A 6,073-nucleotide genomic window follows, 5' to 3' on the forward strand; every position below is an offset into this window, starting at 1 on the left:
AGTCTCTGCAATAAAAAAGGACCAAATTGGTCCCTAACAGTATGCAAAAAGGGCCACGTTAGTGACGGAGGAGTTGACATAAGGACTAATGTGGCCCTTTTTTCATAATTTTATGGACTAATTTGGTCCTTTTTTATTGTCAGGGACTAAAAGGAATTTCGTAGATATTGTCAGAGACCAAAAAAAATGTTTACTCTCGTTTTGATATAGTAAGAGTAAATCTCTCATTTGATATAGTAAGAGTAAATCTCTCATCTAATATCTGAACCCTTGCACATTTCAAAAATAAAAATTATAACAAAAAATTTTAAAATATATATTTTACCGGTCAATTTCTTTTATAATTATGTGTATTTCGAGACTAATTTTATCGACCATAATTTTATCAGTATAGATAATTTATGTACATTCAGCCCAAAATAATGTCGTTTTGAGGCGAAAATCAATATATTTTTGTAATTATAATTTATTTTAGGATTATAATAGTCTTTTTCATTATAATTTTTTAATTTTTCAACTCAAAAAGATATTATTTTGAGAGCGAATATAGATAACTTATCTACATTCAACGTAGAAACGTTAAAGCCTCATTTATATGATAACTTTTAGCTTTTATCATTACCAAATTGATTTAATTATTTACTTAATATACTTTTTAATGCTTTTTTTTTGGTAAATAACTTTTTAATGTTTTTAATTTGGGTTATCCGCGGGCTTTTTCACCCTTTTGCCCCTCATTAATTATTTAATAACTATTTTGTCCCTTATTAAAAACTATCTACCAATCTGCCCCTCTTTAATCGATTAAATTAAATATTTAATTGATTAAATTGTCAAATGAAGATTTAATCGATTAAATCTTCAACTTAATCGATTAAATCTTCCTCTTTATCAGAAGAACAACCTTATGTATGAGAGGTTTAATCGATTAAATAGGAAGATTTAATCGATTAAACCTTCAAGTCTACGATTTTTGCCTATTTTGACCATCTAATCGATTATATTTTTGGCTTAATCGATTAAAGAGGGGCAGATTGATAGATAGTTCTGTGAAAGGGGCAAAATAGTTATTAAATAATTAATAAGGGACAAAAAGGTGAAAAACCTATTATCCGCGTACATAATAATAATACTCAAATGTTTAATTTTAGTTAATAATATATAATAGTATTAAAATATTTTTAAAATTGTGGACACGATAATCATATAATATCATATCTAATAGTTGAGATTCAAATAAAATATAATTATTCAACATTTCAAATTAAATTTAAGTTGTACTACCATTGTAATTTTGTAAGCTAAATGTAAAAATTTTAGAGTATATAAAAAATTATTATAGTCGAGAAACTCTTATATATCTAACAATTGTGCACTAATATAATTTTTTTAATATTTTGAAAAAAAATTTGATATATATAAATAATTACATATTTTTTTGGTAAACTATAATTACATTGTTAATGTGTTACCAATGGCGGAGCCACATGTGGCTGTGGGTGTGGCCTCGGTCCGAGCTAAATTTTAATAAATTGTACTTATTACATATAATTATATAATTAATTATATTTTAGTCTGGATTAAAATTGTAATTTATCCTAGGCTACAATTTGTAATTTGGCCTTATGTAAAATTTAAAATATTTTTGGTGAAAGATTTAGATAAATTATATTAAGTTATGTGTCTAATTTTTATTTCTATAAAAAAAATATTATTTTTAGTAAAATTAAAAAATATTTAATAAAATTATAACTTTTCTTAGTACTGATTGCTCAAATATTCTGTGTTTAATATAATTTAAATATATTATGATATGAATTAATTAAAATTAAAAAAAAATACATATATAATTGTTTAGTCAGAATTTAAATTTGAGTCCGGTTCCACAACTCTGTGTAACAATTTCAGTAAATTAAGTATAGATAAGATTCTCTCCCCGTACTAAAATTATCATACTTTTAGCAAAGATGTACCGGGAAACAAGTCTTCCTCCTACGGAAGAAACACCCTTGTGGATATTTTTTCTTCCTGCCACGTGGCTCGTTCATGATTTCAAGATTTCGATGATGAAGGGGGCCTGCTTTGCCAGCAAACTATGTACCAATTATTTTGTTAATTTTGAGAATCAAACATATTATGATTGGGTGGATTTATAAAGTAAGTGCTGCATTTAAAGTTATAAAACATGTAATTACAGTTTTTAATTAAAAATTAATAAAATAATTTTAATAATTTTTGCTATCCCTATATATGTATATATATATATGGGTAAAGAATTTCTTCGGTCAATGAAAATAAATTATTTTCGGTGAGCCCAAAACAATATCGTTTTAGGACGGAAATCAATGTGTGTTTTACCATTATAATATATCGCATAGTTATATTAGTCTTTATCATTATCATTTTTTAATTTTATAACCCCAAAATGACGTCATTTTGAACTCACTGAAGATAACTTTATTTCCGGTGATCGGAGAAATACTTTTCCTTATATATATACATACATATATATATATACACGATATTCTTACATCAGTATAAGAGTTAGAAGTCTTATACTCAATCTTGACCATTGATTCACTTGTATCCAATAGCTTACATTACTAAAAAATTTGAGCCTTAGATATGAGTGGGATCAGCAGACAAGATTAAGAGTGTAACTTACACTGGTATAAAATGATCCCGACCCATATATATAATTTGATAATGGTTATCATTTATTGCAAATTATTAACTAATTAATGAGTTTGACTTAATAAATTATAATCGTTGATTGATGAAAATAAACGATTAGGATTTGGTGTCAGAAGAAAAAGTTTGCCACCAACGTCAAAGAATCTTGTTCTCTCTCTCTCTCTCTCTCTCTCTCTATATATATATATATATATATATATATATATATATATATATATATATACATAATTTTAACCGTTAGTAATATTTTAATTGATAGTTATTATTTTGTATTTTTTTCAAGTCTTTAATGTTTTTAAAGTAAATGTAGATAAGTTATCTACATTCACTGTTAAAACGACGTCGTTTTGAGTCAAAAAAATTATAATGAAAAAGACTATTATAATCCTGAAATGAATTATAATTACAAAAATACTTTGATTTCCGTCTCAAAACAACGTCGTTTTAGGCTCAATATAGATAAATTATCTACGTTGACTGTAAAAAAAACAAACCCTTTTTTAAAGTATATTGTTCACTTTAAGAGAGTCCAGTTTAAATAGCACAACACGCAACTTCAAAAAATTGGATCGATCTTTTTTTAAAGGGTTTTATAATTCTCATTTTACATGATAATTAAAATTTCATGTCATAGAGATAAAAAGCACGTGAAATCCATATATTAAAAAAAATTATACGTGGGACCCATATCAGTACGAAAATCAAAGAGTGTGTAGGAAAATTACAACTCTCACATTACATGAGAATTATAAAACTCTTTTTTAAACTTGTATATTAAATACATACTTAGAAAAAATTACTATTTTTCCAATTTCTTTGATAAATTAAAAAAAAAATAATCTCAGAGTAAATAAATACAAATACGCAATAATTATATATTTGAGTTAGCTTTTTTTGAAATAAAAATTTCATAATTTTCTGATAAAACTTATAAATAAAATAAATAAATAAACTGAAACAACCTCACAATTAAGTTATAAGAAGAAAGACTGATGAACTAAAATAAAGCCTAACAGTGTCTACCCAATTATTGCGGCATTACGCCCGGCTTTGCCAAAAATAAATATTAAAATAAATAAAATAAAAATTATTAGCTAACAGATTACTGCGAAAAACGTGGTAATGGCTTCAGAAGACCCCTTTTGTCTTTAAATTTTAAACGATTACCAACTGCTTAAGATTCATTATGTGACAACTGACGATGCCATTGTCTTTTAAAACTATTAATTTCGAAATATTAAGTCTTCAGATGATACTTAATTAATCAATTTGTTTTTCTTCTTTTGTCATTTTATATAACTACTGGGTTTTTCTTGAATTCCGGTGTGTATTTTAAGAATAATTTCTTTCAATAAATTTGTCTGTAAAGTACACACACATATATATATATATAATCAATTTGATTATTTTATATTAAATCAAAATTAAATATATCTTTATTTATTTACTTCACAAACAAATTTAGTTTAGAATTTTTTTATCTTATTGTAATGGAGGATTAAGCATTAAAAATTTAGAAATGCGTAAAATCATGTTGATGTCACTCACTTCCATGGTCGACAAAATCAAATTCTGTGTGGGAAATTTTACATTCATTCGTTTGGAAAGACTTGCTTCATGGCTCGGTTGTTCACACTTCACGGTCAACTGAACATGCAGACTTTAGGTAAAATCCTCAATTATTTAATTGTTCCCATTTCCCAAATTTTTTTTTTTTTTTATTTCAATCAATTTATGATTTTGCGATTAGTCTGATTAAGAGTGGATCTTGAGATTAAGATTTTAAATCTCTTTTAAAAATAATATTAGAAAGGATCGAACATATACTCTTATTTTCAACTGCTCAGTTTCTTAACACCAAAATGATCATATTAAAGGATTACAATCTTATTACCTTATTAATTCTATATTGTTTTAAAGTTTTGGTTTTCTTGTCCCACAAGAGTAATGAGGCATACGTACCTAGTATAAAGGGACCGATGCACATTGATAATTATGAGAAAGGCAAACGTAATATGGTTGCTAAGCATGTCAAATAGCCTGCTCATAGAATTCTGCCCATAGGATATATATAATCTATCTGATTATCTCAGCAAACCACAGAGTTTGTGTTAAATCTTTATATATATATATATATATATATATATATATATATATATATAGGATGAATATTTTTACTACCAATATTTTTTACTACCAACTTACTTCTTATCTAATCACCATTAAATTAACATTTTTCTTCTCTTCAAAAACTTTTTAACATTCTCTCTCTTTGATACAATGGTGATATGATGGGTAGTAAGTTAGTAGTAAGAATATGACACCATTGATCTAACGACTCTGAGATGAGGTGTTAAAATTAAAATTTGACACCGATGTCAAAGGATCCTACTCTCTCTCTCTCTCTCTCTCTCTCTCTCTCTATATATATATATATATATATATATATATATATATATATATATATATATATATATATATATATATATATGGCAGGATATTCTTACACCGGTGTAAGAGTTATAAGTCTTACACTCAAATTTGACTATTGATCCACTTGTATCCAATGGCTCACATTACTAAAAAAAATTAGCTGTCAGATATAAATAGAATCAACGGATAAGATTGAGAGTGTAATTTATACTGGTGTAAAATGATCTTGACCATATATATATATATAGGGCTTATCGTTTCTCAAACTGTTTGAGATAATATTATATCCGGCTATTAAATTATAACCTTATAAAGATGGACCAATGGTGATAAAGGAAGAGAGAGAAAAAGTTAATCATAACCATTCAAAGGTGAATCAATTAATATAAGGAAATAAATAAATAAAACAAAGTAGTTTTTGGGTAGCCGGAGATAAACTTATCTCAAGCTGTTTGAGAAATATTTTTCCCACATATATATATATATGGGGCAAGATCATCTTACACCGGTGTAAGAATAATAAATCTTACATCAAATCTTAATCATTGATTTTCTACATCTAACGGTTAAGATTTATTAGGTCTCACTCATTAATTAATTTTTAATTCCCAATAAATCTCAACCATTGGATGCACGGAAATCAACGGTTAAGATTTGGTGTAAGATTTATTATTCTTACACCGGTGTAAGTTGATCCTATCCCTATATATATACATATATATATATATAGGCATATTAATTTGTACTAGTGTAAGAATAATAAAGTTTACACCGAATTTTAACCGTTGATATTTGTAAATTTAATGGTTGTAATTTATGGGATCATACTCATTAATTGATTATTAATTTTCAATAAATTATAACCGTTAAATTTACAAAAATCAACAGTTAAGATTTAATGTAAGACTTATTATTCTTACACCGGTGTAAATTGATCAATTCTTAT

The sequence above is a fragment of the Gastrolobium bilobum genome, unplaced genomic scaffold, assembly GCF_033153095.1.
Source record: "Gastrolobium bilobum isolate Gb01-03AN ecotype WA unplaced genomic scaffold, APGP_CSIRO_Gbil_v1 utg1221, whole genome shotgun sequence".
NCBI lineage: Eukaryota > Viridiplantae > Streptophyta > Magnoliopsida > Fabales > Fabaceae > Gastrolobium > Gastrolobium bilobum.